Source organism: Trichosurus vulpecula, chromosome 2 (genome assembly GCF_011100635.1).
Source record: "Trichosurus vulpecula isolate mTriVul1 chromosome 2, mTriVul1.pri, whole genome shotgun sequence".
Lineage (NCBI taxonomy): Eukaryota > Metazoa > Chordata > Mammalia > Diprotodontia > Phalangeridae > Trichosurus > Trichosurus vulpecula.
In genome coordinates this window covers 230,779,496-230,795,419 of record NC_050574.1, presented here as the reverse complement: position 1 = coordinate 230,795,419, position 15,924 = coordinate 230,779,496, and the positions used below count along the sequence as shown (strand labels likewise).

General features: G+C 39.7%; 1 non-coding gene across 1 annotated transcript; it reads left to right on the top strand.

Annotated features, from left to right (window-relative positions):
* The first annotated feature begins 14,825 nt into the window (after positions 1–14,825).
* On the top strand, positions 14,826–14,932 carry LOC118840481. Its single transcript, XR_005009673.1, has one exon. It is a non-coding gene; the product is annotated as a U6 spliceosomal RNA (small nuclear RNA).
* The last annotated feature ends 992 nt before the right edge of the window (positions 14,933–15,924 follow it).

Below are 15,924 nucleotides of genomic sequence, written 5' to 3'. Positions count from 1 at the left end.
GTTCGCAATTATCCTCGGAAATTGCCTTCATTGGATTAAGCAGCAGCCTTGGACGCGGGTTCTGATCTTCCCTGTGCTTTTATTAAAGCTCTCAGCAGCTTTGGCAATAATAGAGCACAGAGGATGTTTGTTTAAAGAGTGTTTACCAAAGAAAGGAGTCGGCAGTAGTGCACTGGCGTTTGATAAACAGAGAACCTCCTCCTTTGGAGAGGCTCCTATTAATCGTTCGCCAGCGACTGGAGAGCGGTTTCAATGAAGGCACTAACTCCCACTTTCTTATGTTTTCCCAGGATGTAATTAATCGCAGTCCTCAAAGACAGTTTTCGCCTAAGTGGTCTTTCCAGAGGAACAACGTTTTAGAAATGGGGATTTACTATTTAAGTGAGAAAATTCAATTATGGAGAGGATTATGCTGACTGGGGCTCACACTTTCTCTTTGGCTTTATAGGAAATATCTAAGCAAGTCAGGAGACTGCCTTCTAGCAACTTTAAACCTAATTTCTGCTCACTCTCCATCCCACACGCAGAGGTGTGGGATTGTATGACATAGACTCATGGCAATAGGAATCCTTCTGATGGCCTGCCTATGAATTGTGTGTAAATGTTGCTTTTTCTGTGTTTGTCCTTCCTCTCTCCAAATGGAGTGCAAGCCCCCTAGGAATAGGGGCCTAGGCTTAAGCTTCTTCATATCCATGATATTCCAATGCATAGAGGAGGTGCTTGATAAATTCTTGTCTATTTGATTTTTAAAGCAGATTGACTTGAAGTTACCTTTGGTAAATTCAAGATTAATCATATTCATCTTTCTGAGCAGAGAGCTTCAGATAGGAGAATGGTTTTAAACCAACAGCTTCTTAATATGTCATAGGTATGTTGTTTCACCACTAACCCCTATCAATGGGGGTTGATAATAAATGGTCTGATCATTTATTCAATGACCATTTATTAAGCTCTTTTTATATGCAATGCACTGTGTTAGTCAGTTGGGGAGATACAAGAACAAGTAAGATATTGGTCTGGCACTCTTAGAATTTATAATCTAATACAAAGGAAGTGAGCATGTGGATGATTCAGAGCAATTCGTCACCTTCATTACCATTAGTTGTGGTGGTGATGGGGTGGGGGTGGACAAGCATAAGGCCTAAATATTATGGGCCAGTATAAAATACTTTTAATTTTATGTTGTTATTTATTTCTGCATTCTTAGACAAGGCGAGGTGGACAGTGATGATCTGAATAATTCAGTTTGCTTTCCCTCTGTAAAACAAACACTATACCCACCCCACCCCCAACCATAAGAACCTGATATTGAAGAAAACATAGGTGTTTCTAGTTCATTTTAATTGTTCAGGGCAACTGTTGACACAGGTCATGCCACTTAAGTATATTCAACTGTTCCATTAAACTGGAACTCAGAGCTGTCAATTATTTATGTCAATAGAAAAAGGCTTTCCATTGGACATATGGTCCCAATCTGGGGGCTATCGAAACCTAGGGGGACTGCTCAGTCTGTTGAATCTCTTTGTTCCACCTACTGAGACAGCACTTCCTAGGAGCTTTCATAGTCACCAGAGACTGGGGCTTTAGCAACTGGAACAAAAAGATCATTTCTGAAATTTGCATTTTTCCATTTCCTTAACAGAGAAGTTGAGAAAGAGAGGGAGAGGGTTCAAGATTTTCACTAAAGCCTTTTCTCAACTTGATATAGAAGCTGGGAAGCCTCCTGTCTTCATTTTCACTGAGCTGAGCAATTTTTCTCTGACTGCTACATGACCTTGGGGGATGAGAAGCTGCCTTGGTTGAGGATAGTTAGGACACGGATCAATCTTAAATTTGTTAAGTTGTTTCCCAAAGCTTTAATGCCCTCTGGTTGCATAGAAAGCTCTTAGACTAAGTGATATGAATCCTAGTCTACACTCTGGCGAGGTGGTTAATTGTGAGGGTCTCATCTTCATCTCGTCACCACCACTTCATCTACCACCCTGGGATACAAAACTATGCAAAGAGAATTACTATTCCATCAGGAAAAAAGGGATAGCTGTAAATTTTTACTTTTGGTTCAGTTCTAAAATGATAAAGCATTGAAAGTTTTCATTCCAATGACTTAACTTTGAATGGTTGAGTTTATATCTCCTAAGGTTTACAACATACTTAGGATAAGGAAAGGAATGATCTAAGAGAAGAAGGAAGGAAAAGAATGAAGGAAGAAAGGACACATGCAGACAGTAGGAAAGAAATGTCTACTGAGAAAAATTTTAGCTCTTGGTGAAGGGTCTTCCAAACTTCATACAACAAATAGTGATTTTGGGAATGAAAGCCTGAGGGTGGAAAGATAGAGAAGGAAGAAGGGACCAAATTTATCAAACTTTGATATTTTCTAGTCTCAAGGAAAAGGAAGTGGGTGGGAAATGGGTCCCCCAAAGCATAACTGCTTCTTAAACAGCATGAAGTCCTAGCAAGACAACTAGACCTGGAGTCAGATGAACCAGGAATGACTATTCTGCCACTTTTTAGCCATAGTAGTTATCTTTATCTTGGACAAGTGACTTAACCTTTTTGAATCTTAGTTCCCTCATCTTTAAATTGGTGGTTTTACTTGTACTACTTCTAAAATTGATGTGACAATAGAGTTTCCTAAGATGTAAAGTACTATAACAATGTGACTTATTATTATTTGAACATGGGAAAGTGGGTGGACAGAAGAGGGAAAAAATACTGGCAAGAGATAGGGGACAATTTGGTCTGCAGTAGAGAAAATATCTAGCTGAGATAACCCTTATCTGACTGCTTTAATGAAGTGAGCTGAGACTTGGATCCTCAGCAATTATTTTCAGGAGCCCTCAGATGGCCCCTGAGGGCCTTGGTGAACATAACACCCTGGCTTAAAGGGAATCCACTAGAATCTGTGAGCAATGATTGATATATACTGGGTAAATCAGCTGCAGCAGCCCTCGGAGACAGAGTAGGGGGCAGGGGTGGGGTGGCATGAGGGAGAAGCCTCTTAGCTACCAAAGGGCTACCACGGGGATCCTGGAGGCCCCAAATTAGTCAGGCACAACCTGACCGACTGGAGGCAGAGAAACAGGCTGCTGCAACCAGACTGCTGGAATTCATCAGGGAATTTGCTGTTGACTCAGGATGGGGGAAGAGATGTATAGGGAAAGGAAGGGTGGAGAAGGGAAGGAAAAGGAAGGGAAGGGAAGGTAGGCAAGAGAAGAGGAAAGAAAGAATGAAAAGGGAATTTGAGGGGAAGTTGCTGAAAACCTTGAGAAAGTTAATCTTTCTATTCTAAACTCTAATGCAGGGGAGGAAAGAACTTGAAAGAATGATGGAAATTTTGCAATATATTTTTTTCAAAGAACTACCAGCTAGTTGTAAGTCCAGACTAGACCAAATTTATCCCAGGAAGCAGGGAAGCTGACAAACAGCCAAAAGGAAATTGGAATGCAACACTTTAGGCCATAAGTATAGTGAGACATCCACAATCTGTGAATTGGGCTCGGGATTACCGGCCTCCTTTCAACTAAATGAGAGTCTTCAATAAAGGTGTTCTAATGATAAGGATTCCATACTTGTGATTTCATTTGTATGGGGAAATCTTGGTACAGAAACTTCCTCCACTGATACAGATCAACAATGGTCTGTAATTTAGAGTCTTAGAGAGTTGTTGGGGCCCTGAGAGATGAAATGCCTCCCCTTTCTCTCTCCTCTTGTCCCTTCTCCTCCCTCCTTCAGAGAAGAGAGGTAGAGGAGAAAGACTTTCTCCTTCTCTAGGCGTCCCCCAATATTCTCCAAATAACTCTATTTTTTTACCTCTGAGGTGAAAGGTTTGGGCTAGATGGTCTCTAATGTGTCATAAGGACACTTGGTTGGCCCGGGCATGGCTCTGTTTGCCAGGCCCCAAATGTTCCTCCCAAGTTAGTCTCCCGGAAAAGGGTGAATCGCCACTAGAATACCTTTTAAAATGTCCCCCAAAGTCCCAGGAGACATTTTGAAGTCACTTAGTAGCAATGCATTTCTCTACCTGAAAGTTCAATTCTCATCCATATAGAGAGCAGGGACATCTTTCCTTGCTTCCTAGGCCCTGGTCAAACTGAGACTGGGTAGGATGCTGAAGAAGAGAGAGGACATTTAAGATGTTAGAGGTTTCCATCTAAAGGTGGAAGAGAACTGGTCTCAGAGAGGTTAAGTGATTAGTCCTGGTTCATACAGCTAGTAAGTGGCCAAGCCATTATTTACACTCGTGTCTTCATGTGTGCTTTCTACTTCATCATCCCACCTTTTCAATGGGCAGTGTGTGTGTGTGTGTGTGTGTGTGTGTGTGTGTGTGTGTGTATGGGAAGATTTCTGTTGAGCTTCATTGCTGGTGTGCTGCAGAGAATTAAGAGCTCTGCTTGCCATTTCTAAAGTAGCTCCACTGGAAGTATTCTTCTACAGCTGGGCAATCCTGAAAATGGGGTCTTTTTCAGAGCCCACAGACTCTAGTAGGTAGAGATTTTTGGGTATCCAGGCCAGAGGCCTTTAGGAGGAGGGGGGGATGAGCAAGTAGGGAGTCAGAGTAACCTTTCCTGGGACCTTAGCGATGGATCATTTTGGAGAGGGGTGTAGTCCATTTCACCCAGCTGCCACTAGAACCTTGTAAAACTAGTCAGGAAAATGGCCAGGTACCCTTACTGGTTAAAAGGAAAGGGGACAAAGCTGACCATGTTACAACTTGGGGGCTAGAAGGAAAGGTAAAAAAGTCCTAGGCATTTTTGCAGGGGTCAAAGAGCACCAAAGACCTGATTGGACCCTGGGATTTGATCAACTATAAAGGACTGATTAAGGGTGGAGTTTCTAGGTGTGACATCCCTTGACTTTCAAAAAAATACATAAAATTCAACTCTGCTTCAAGGTTTTAGAACAAACATTCCACTGATCATTTAACTCCCCAAAGAAATAGTTTTTGGACATGGTCTTGAACCCATTCTACATCATCAGTCAGGAGGAGATTGGGTAGTAAATGAAGACCAGGGGGTGGAAGACACCATAAAAAGAAAGAAAAGACATGGTTGGTACTGAGACTGAGCTTGGAGCCAGGCTGCTGAGTTAGGGTGATGTAGACTCTATTCCGAATTTCAATGGTAGGCACAATGCACCAGTTCATACCATCTTTTGGGAACCTATCAGACAAGCCCTCTGGAGGAGAACTAAGGTGGACATAAAAGCCATCTAGTATATAAAAAGGGCTTGTTTTAACTTCCTATATTGTAGTTAGCACATCATTGATTCCATTGTACTCAAAATTTCTAATTTCAGAATGTTGCTGATTTGATGGGAAAATATTATGTTACTTGGAGTGCAAACTATTTTTTAAATTGTCATTTACATTTATTTTAAACAGTCAATTTTTTTCTTACTAATCTTGTATTGATTATTTGTATTATTTCTTAACCATGTAGGCTAGGGACATTTCTATCTCTCCAGTGGGACTGACTTCTCCTTAACTGACATCCATGGGGTTACCTTCCATTTCTTCTGGTTTTCTTTGTATCCATGACCTTGACTTAAAGGGATTATTATTGTTTACTTAAGGGGTAGGGTTCAGCAGTCCATCTTTGGCCTCTAATGAATCCTTTACTTTTTTTTCTGTTTTTGCAGGATGCTAAGTGGGTTACAGCCCTATTTCCTATTTTTAAAAGATTCCTCCATAGGATTAAGAGCTTAGAAATAATCTATTTCAATACTCTTCATTTTATAGATGAGGAAATTGAGCCTGAAGAGGTTAAGCGACTTATGCAAGGGGTCAAGAAGTTAAATCCAGATTTGAACCCAGGTCTATTAATTCCATGTACAGAGCTTTTTCTGCTACACTAATTTTTGACTGTGACAGCTGTTAGCCAGATGTCATAGGTGCAGATCCCAAGGACAGCAGGGTTGCTGTGATAGTACCTCAAAGACTGGGTGAAGGTTCTGAGGAGATGCTCAATATTTGGTACTCTTTCATCAGAATATATTGCTGACTGATTCACTCTGAAACTCAGATTCTGAACTAAGACAGTAATTCAACCTAGGAGGAGATTTGGTAAGCATGTATATGCAACCACTGTAAGATTGGTTTGAAAGCCTCCAATATCTTCTGCAGGTTTTTACTAAACTATGTATGTTTCTAAGAGAACAATAATTTAGGTTGACTTTGGGAGATAAGATTAACACTTCTTCCCAAGTACCTTGGCTTTTTTAAATTAAATTTTATTTTTCATGAGCAATAATCAGTATTTTCTCCCTTCCTTCCCATCTCCATTGGGAAAAAAGAAAAGCAAAACCCTTGCAGTAAATATGCCTAGTCAAGCAAAACAAATTCCTGGATTGGCTGTGCCCCCAAATATATGCCTCATTATGCACCCTAAATCCATCACTTTCTTGTCAGGAAGTAGATGGCATGCTTCCACATGGGTTCTCTGCAATCAGAGTTGGTCATTGTGTTAAGAGTTCTTTGAAAGTTGTTTGTCTTTACAATGTTGTATAAATGGTTCTCCTGGTTCTACTCACCTAACTAACCCTTCTTCAGTTTATACAAGTCCTCCTAAGTTTCTTTGAAGCCATCTCCCTCATTATTTCTTGTGGCAGAATAGTATTCCATCACATTCATATGTCACAATTTCTATTTTGATCAGAAACCCTGATGATCTTCTCCTCTCAGATTTTTTTTGACTAGGTAAAAGAAGCCATTCTTTGCCTCATTTCTTACCTACCCTTAATCACTGAATGGGCATTGCCTCAGTCATACAGATACCTGGGAAAGACCTTAGGTTAAAAAGGCCTCTGTTTCCCACTGCATTCGGGGCCATCTCCAGTTGTCCTGATCTATATCTTGCCACTGGATTCAGATGACTCCGGAGGAGAAAATGAGGCTCATGACTTTGCATAGACCTCTCTCACTTAAATCCAATTCACTACAAGTCATGGCATCACTTTCCTGATGTCACAGTCCTCTTCAAGAACAAAGGACAAACACTAACGATAACAGCATGTCACAATTTATCCAGCAATTCTTCAGTTAATTGAACTTACCCTAGTTTCTAGTTCTTTACTCCTACAAAAGAGCTACTGTAAGTATTTTTATACATATAGGATCTTTTATTTTTCCATATCTTTGGAACCTAGTAGTGAGTCCAATTCTTGCATTCAGTTCAAAACAGGGCACCTCAATTTTACTTACATTGCCTTAATTTGAATTCATATCTTCATTATCTCTCACTGCTGCCAAAGTAATATTTTTAAAATTCTGAACTTAGCAGAGAGAAAGAGAGAGAGAGAGAGAAAGAGAGAGAGAGAGAGACAGAAAGAGAGAGACAGAGGGAGAGAGAGAGAGAGAGAGAGAGAGAGAGACAGAGAGAGAGAGAGAGGAAGAGAGAGAGAGAGAGAGAGAGAGAGAGAGAGAGAGAGAGAGAGAGAGAGAGAGAGAGAGAACTTCTATATACATTGTGTAATATGAAGAGAGGATTGTACATGAAGCTGGGAATTTTTATTATATACATATTCTTTTTAGAAAGATGACAAATTCAATGTGTAACTCTTAAAGATGTTCTTGTGATTCTTTTTGGTCTTCATTTGGATCTTTTTTTTTTTTTAGGGTAGTGAATTTACCCAACACCTTTTCCACTCACCCTGAACAAGAAAAACTAAACCCTTGTAACAAATATGCATAGTCAAGCATAACAAATTACCAGTAGTAAATAAACATTAATTGTTTACTATGTGCCAGTCACTATGCTGAGTGCTGGGGATACAAGGAAAGGCAAAGATATGCCTTTCTCTCAAGGAGCTCACATTCTATTGGAGAGACAGCATGCAAAAAGCTGTGTACAAACAAGCTATGTACAATATAAATTTGAATTAATCAACAGAAAGAAGGCACTACAACTACCAGGGTGGTGGAAGTGTCAGAGGAGAGAAGGGAGGCATATTTAAGAGATCTTGGGGAGGTAAAATCAAGAGGCTCTGGCAACAGATTGGACATACGGGGTGAGAAAGAGTGAAGAATTGAAGATGACACAGGTTGTGAGGTTGGGTGATGGGAAAGACTGTGGTACCCTCAACAGTAATAATAAGTCAGCAAAAGGGGAGGGTTGGGGGAAAAATAATGAGCTCAGTTTTGGAGGTTTTTGGATGAATTTAAGATGTGTATGGGATATTCAGTAGGCAACTGGAGATACAAGACTGGAGGTTAGCAGAGAGGTTAGGGCTGGATAATACTACTGAGTTGGCCACAACTAAAAAATGTATGTATTGTCCTGCATATTAAGTCCATCACCTGTCGATCAAGAGGTGAGTATCATAACTCATCAACAATTTTCTGTAATCATGGTTGGTCCTCATGTTGTATTGATAAGAATTTTATGGCTTCCAAATTTGTTTGTCTTTATAGTGTTATTATTATATACATTGTTTTCTTGGTTCTGCTCATTTCACCTAGAATCAGTTCAACTTTACTGGTTTGTCAGAAACTGTCATTTTACTCATTTATTACAGTGTAATTATGTTGTTTTATTCATGTACCCTAATTTGCTTAGCCATTTCCCAATTAACAGGCACTCCCTTAGTTTCTAGCTCCTTGACTCTACAAAAAAAAAGCTGCTATAAATATTTTTATACACGTGGCCCCTTTCCTGTATTTTATCTCTTTAAGGTATAGATACCTCCTATAAGTGGTCTCTTTGGGTCAAAGGGTAAGCACAGTTTAGGAACTTTTGAGGCAATATTCCAAATTGCTTTCCAAAATGGCTCAACCAATTCACAATTCCACCAACAGTACATTAGCATTCCTGTTTTCCTTCAACCCTTCCAACAATTGTCATTTTCATTTTCAAAGACTAAACAAAAACAATTTTTAAAAAACTCTTTCACTGCCCTCAAAGGAATTTACATTTTATTAGGGCAGTGGTTCTGAAAGGAGGTCTGCAAGCTTAAATTTTTTTTTTAACAACATATTTCAGCATGGTTGGTTTCCATTGTAATCTTATGTATTTTATTTTGTGCATTTTAAAACATTATTCTGAGAATAGGTCTATAAGCCTCACTCCACTTCCAAAAGGGTAGTCACTTCTGGTCACTACCATGACACATACAGAAAGGTTAAAAACCCCTAGACACGGAGGGTATATGTAGCATGTACACAGGTACAGGCAGTAGGAGGAAGGAGGGAGCATTAAATAGGGAGAGGGCATAAGGAAAGTCTTCTTGTAAGGAGGTGGTCTATGAACTGAACCTTGAAAAAAGCTAAAAATCCCAAAAGATAGATCTGGAGAAGTGCCTGCTGATTGGAGAAGGAAGGTCGAGTTCAGAGAACAGCTAGCAAATAGCATAAGGGAAGTCTTATGTGAAGGAAATGGAACTCCTTACAATGACCCCATGACAGTCAGATGCATTTCTTCCGGAGCGCCTGTTGAACCTTCAGAGTTCTTGTGGTGCAGGAGAAGGGAAAGAAGATGAGGAAGAGGCATAGGGCTTTTTGTTTTTAAAATAAAGAAAAGGGGAATTCATGATCCTATAATAAACTCTTTCTCTCAATGTTGACATTCGACCACCTCGGTTACATATCCGAAACAACAACCAGAAATGTTCCATTTTTTCAAAATGAAGATGCTTGAACAGATCAGAAAGAATCACTTCCATTGCCTTAAGTCGTTAAGCCGGGGGTTGTTGATAGCTTTCTATCCCAGAGAGAATCACGCCCCTGTGGCCGCTCCTGCTTCCGCAGCTGAAGTTAGAGTTGCAGAGGCAGTAGCCCCAGCAGCAGCGGGCGTCGTCCAGTGAGGTCTGGTGCCGGCAAGAGTACAAGCCACGGTTAACGCCTGAAGCTGTTTCCCTGCAGTTTATATATAGTAGTTGGGTCCAGTTAGGTCCGGTTTCCGGTATGGCCTCTCTAAGAACAGTGACAGGAGACAATAAAAGCTAGTTCAGGCATCCCGCAAAGTTACCAGCAGCCCCGGAAAAATCTGTCTCTTTCTCTCTCACTCATACACACACACACACACACACACACACACACACACACACACGCACACACACCTCGACCCCCAGCACCACCTATATACCAAGCTATATTACAAGGCCCTGTCAATGCCTCTAAAGTCGCTTGGGTTGGGGGAATTCTTAGGTTCTAGTAAACAGAAGGGGGTCCCACAAACAGGCATAGTCTACAGGACGCCAAACATCTGGAGTAAAAGCAAAATATATAGTAAAAAAAAAAATCATGGTTTTTTTTTTTTGTTTTGTTTTGTTGTCTTCCTGAGAAGCACGTCCAAGATCTTTGGCGTCCTGCAGGCAAAGCAGCTGGGCTTTGGACAGAATAATAGGGTTTTCGTCTGACATTTCCTTTCGTATCTTAGCCATAGAGTATGAAGATGTTCTTTTGAACCCCTCCTATAGTGTCCCATTAAAAAGAGAGAGAGAAAGAGATATTTGATTTACTAAAAGAGCCAGAGAGTGTTATTTTCTTCTCTCTGTCCTCTCCATTTCCCTGTCTTCTCTCCTGTTTCTCTTTGGCTCCCTCCCTTTTCCTTGCCTTTTCTTTTTTCTCTCACCCCCTCATCCCTTCTCACTTCGCTTCACCCCAACCTTTTTCTCCACAGTAGTATAATTTCTAAGGCACTAGGCGGGAAGAATTGGGTTCAAATTCCCCCTCAGATACTCACTACTTGTGATACCTTGGCAAGTCACATAATCTGTTTTCTTATCTGTTAAATGAGAGCTTTAGACTCCAAGATAAGGTCCCTTCCTGCTCTAGATCTGATTTTCTGATCCCCTTCTCTCCCTCTTTCCCTTCTCTTTTTCTCCTTCTATCCCTTCTTTTCTCTCTTTTTCTATTATCCTTCACTCCACTAACTCCCTTTTCTGCCCTCCCATCTCTCTTCTTTCTCAGTTCTCCCCATCCTCCCCGACCCCAGTAGCTAAGGAACACTAGGGAAGAAATAATGATCCTGTATTATGCACTAACTACGCCTTCAAAGCAGTTTTGTCCCTGAAAGTTAGCATGGAGGTATAACTGTAGTTCCCAAAGGTACTAGGAGAAAACTCGACTTCTGCTGCTACTTTAGCCCATCATGCAATCGATCTCCGAGGAACTCACTGAGTGGTCAGCAAGGGGCACCTTAGACAGTGTCTTCGTGGTTAGCATCTTGAATACAATCCCCAGGACCTTTGCGATCAGGACACAGAATTGTCCGCTAGGAAAGTGTATCTGCCCAAATGCAAACGGGAACCAAGCAGATCTGTTCCCTCATTCCAGTATAGGCTGCAATTACACATCAGTCACTTTTCCAACTGATTTGATGAGAAAGGAGACATCCTCAGGATGCTTCTTCAGGAAGCAGCAAATAATCCGAAACTTTACTGTTAACCTTGTTTCCATCTGTTTTCAAACAGCTCAGCTTAAAACAAAAATCTTCTATATCTTAAAAACAAACCACAAGGGACAGGTCCCCCAACATCCCTTTCAGTTCCAGAACCAGGAGGGATTAAACATTAGTATGGTGATTGACACTGAGTGTAAACGGCCTCAAATGAATCAGCCGGTGGTGAGGTTGGCATGCAACCACCCTGGTGGTAAGGGCAAGAAAAGAGAGACTCTCACCTACTAATTAGGTGGAATTGGATTCCTTTTGCTTCTGAGAAGAAACTTAAGGGGCAACCGGATGTTTTGGTTTTGGTTTGCTCTCTTTGCTTTTTAATTAGGAAAACCTTGTTCTTTCTTTTCTTTAAAAGCTAATACTTAATTGCTTTTCTTTATCACCAGGGAGGGTTCAATGGATGGGAGGAGGGACACTTAAATAGAAATGACAGTGATGTCAAAATAAAAGACATCAATGAGATGTATAAATTAAAAAAAAAAGAATAAAATTAAAGCAGCCCAAAGATCCTGTTTTCCAGGAAAGTTGTTTCAAAGAACAAAAGGGAAAAAAGGTTCCTCTTTTGTAGACATTGTTCTTTCCCCCTCCCTTTTTAATTAGGTTCCACTCACAAATAGGATAAATCGACTAAAGAAGAATTGAGAAAATGGCAAAACCCAGGGATACACAGAATTTCCACACTATTCTGGCCTGTTTTACCTAGTCTGAGTAGGAGAAGAGAAAAACAAGGTGTCTCGTCAGATTGATAATTTCCTTGGAATGAGTTTAGGTGGGGCAGGGTTGATAGTGCTCAGTTGCTAGAATCAGAGCTGACTCACAGATGACAAGTTTTCTTTGGGTTGAAGATACTCTCCCGCAAACAAACAAACAAAATGACTTGGGGACATAGATGTGTCATTTGGAAAACCTCTGTGTTTCCAGCTCTGATCAATGATTCGATTAAAGGTGGAATAGAAATTACAGTCTGGTTTAAGATTCACTTTTCTGTAAGTGTTAATTAAATCAGTCTTATTAAAATGAATAAAAAGGAGACTGAATCATTTGGTCCTTATCATATCTCTGGCATGATTCAAAGTTTGTGTAGTTGACATTTTGCCCACCCATTTTCACATCCTTTTAGACATAGTCATACAAAACTTCATTCTATTTAATTCCATAAACATTAAATGCTCATTTCATTTGAATCATTGTGCTAGGCACTAGGGTTAGAAAGACCAAAAAACAAAAGTCTCTGCCCTCAAAGAGCTTTCATTTTTAGTTTTTCTACAAGCATGTTCAAACAAAACTACTCTTTACACTGTCTTCTATTTTTTGACCCAAAGGTTTTTTATTCAAAATCAATGTTAATAAAGACTCTCTAGTCTCTTTTATTTACCATTCCACTAAAAACAAAGGAAGCATTATTTACAGTCTAAATAGCACACATCATCCCTATTTAATTTTATATATTCAATTAAGCTACTAAGGCTTTTTCATCTATTAATAATGTGAACAAATCAATTATATTAGCCATACGGTTTGATCATATCAGCTAATTTCCATTTCATAATGTGATTGTTTCTTAAACACTGATAATTTATTAGTTAAGGTGTTCAGGAAAGATCTTTCCATTCCTGTCTTCTTTAAATTATGATTGAAATGACCATAAATACTAAAAGTAAAGTCATTACAACCCTGGCTTTCACAGCCACAGAATCTGTAGCTCCTTAGTGTTAAAAAATAAAAAAATACTGGAAGATTCTCAACATGAAGGGGTGTGTGTGTGTGTGTGTGTGTGTGTGTGTGTGTGTGTGTGTGTGACGAAGGATCTAAGGATCTGTAGCAATGAAAATTAAGAATCTCCAATCTGACCTGTAGTACTAGAATTCTTGACTTCATTTGCCGGGAGGAAGTAAGAATTCAGTGTGTAGTAGGAAGCTGCCTGGTTATTACAGAAATGAGCATTGGCGAGGAAGTGTGTGGTTACACTCTGTTTGGCCTTTATGTATTGCAAATATAAAATGTCACCCTTCAGTGATCTTAATCCTTCGTCCATTAAATGTACTTACTCATTTAAATGGCAGTATATTTAGCTGGTAAACAGATGTTCTCTATCATACAGTAAGAATTAGAAAGCTGTGGTTTGCATTGTTATTGTGCTTTAGGCTCTGGACTTTTTTTCTTCCTTGAACATCCTCCCCCCACCTTTTTTTGCACCAAACACTAAGGGGGAGAGAGATGATGAGTCAATATGGAGTTTCAAATCATAACTGATGGTAATATCTGAGTTTGAATGATAATGTTTTCATTGTTGTTGGTGTTTGACAGTGGCCATTGAAAGAAAAGGACAGTATGTTTTTAGGCACATACACATTTGATACATTTAAAACCTGCCTTGTTTAATTTACTTTTTTTTTTCATCCAATCCTATCCATGAGACTACCAGAATTAATTCTCTAATTAGTTCTCTAATATCTCCTCGCCTTCCTTTTTTCCCCCTACTACCACCACCCTAATTCTGACCCTCATTATCTTTCATCTAGGCTACTTTAAAAACCTGGTCTCCCTATAGTTAGCCTTTTCCCTCCTTCCTATCTAGTCTAACACACAACTGCCAGAACTATTGGTCTTCCTAATGTACTACTCTGGCTATGTTGTTCCCCAGTGCCAAAACTGTCATTGGCTCTCTATGATCTACTCAATACAGTAGAAACCCTTCAGTCTCGTGTTTGAGGCCACCCTTTTCTTCCTGTCTTCAGTCACACTACTCCCATTATCATAACCAATGCGTCAGTCATACTAAGTTACTCTGTTCCCTAGAGCAGCTTGTATTGACCTACCTTTATGCTTTTGTTCACTGTTGCCTAAGCCTGGATTATGCTGTTCCCATATCTATGTCTTTGAGACTCCATTCAAATAATACCTCTTTCACAAAAGTTTCCCTGATACCTTCCTTGTTCTAAGTAGATGTACAGCAACTTGTGGCAACTTATATAGCAGTTCTCTTGCACCTACTTGTTATTATGATTTGTTGTTCAGTTGTTTCAGTCAAGTCTGATGCTTTGTGACCCCATTTGGGCGTTTCTTGGCAAAGGTACTGGAGTGGTTTGCCATTTCCTTCTCGGGCTCATTTTACAGGGGAGGAAACTGAGGCAAACAGGGTTAAGTGACTTGCCCAGGGTCGCACAACAAGTGAGTGTCTAAGTCCAGATTTAAACTTAGGAAGATAAATCTTCCTTACTCGAGGTCCAGCACTCTATGCACTATGGTGCCACCTACTTGCCCTGGTATTATGGCTATTTGTATCTTATTTCTCAACATAGCCTATAATTTCCTTGAGGGCAGAAGCCATGACTTATTTGTACAGCACTTAGCACTTAATATAGAACTTTGTATAAGGGCCTATGTCTTATTCATCTTTTTCAAATCTTAAAAAATTGTTTTAAAAATGTGATGCTCACTTCAGCAGCACATATACTAAAATTGGAATGATACAGAGAGGATTAGCATGGCCTCCGTTCAAGGATGACATGCAAATTCATGAAGCGTTCCATATTTTTATAAGAATACAAGTAATTCCTCAATTGATAAAGGGTCAAAGGATATGAACAGGCAGTTTTCAGAGGAGGAAATTAAATCTATCTATAGTCATATGAAAAAATGCTCTAAATCACTATTGATTAGAGAATGCAAATCAAAACAACATCACATCTATCATTTTGGCTAACACGACAAAACAGGAAAATGATAAATGTTGCAGAAGATGTGGGAAAATTGGAAAACTAATGCATTGTTGGCAGAGTTGTGAACCGATCCAACTATTTTGGAGAACAATTTGGAATTAAGCCCACAGGGCTATAAAACTCTGCATACCCTTTGATCCAGCAATACCACTCTAGTTCTGTATCCCAAAGAGATCATAAAAATGGGAAAAGGACCCATAAGTACAAAAATACTTATAGCGGCTATTTTTGTGGTGGCAAAGAATTGGAAATTGAGGGAATTTCCATCAGTTAGGGAATCGCTGAACAAGTTGTGGTATCTGAATGTAATGGAACACTATTGTGCTATAAGAAATGATGAGCAAGCAAACTTCAGAAAAACCTGGAAAGACTTATATGAATCGACACTGAGTGAAGTGAGCAGAAACCAGGAGAACATTTTACATAGTAACAACCACATTGTGTGATGACTGACTTTGATAGACTTAGCTCTTCTCAGCAATGCAAGGATCTAAGACAACTCTAAAAGACTCATGATGGAAAATGCTATCCATATCCACAGAAAGAATTATGGAGTCTGAATGCAGATGGAAGCACACTATTTGCTCTCCTTTTCTTTTGTTGTTTTGTTTTGTTTCTTCTTTCCTGTAGTTCCGCTCATTAGTTCTTATTCTTATTTACACCATGACTAATGTGAAAACATGCTTAATATGAATGTACAAGTAGAGCCTATATCAGACTGCATGCCATTTTTCAAGGGGTGGGGAGAGGAAGGGGGAGAAAATTTGAAACTCAAAATCTTAGGGAAGTAAATGTTGAAAACTAAAAAT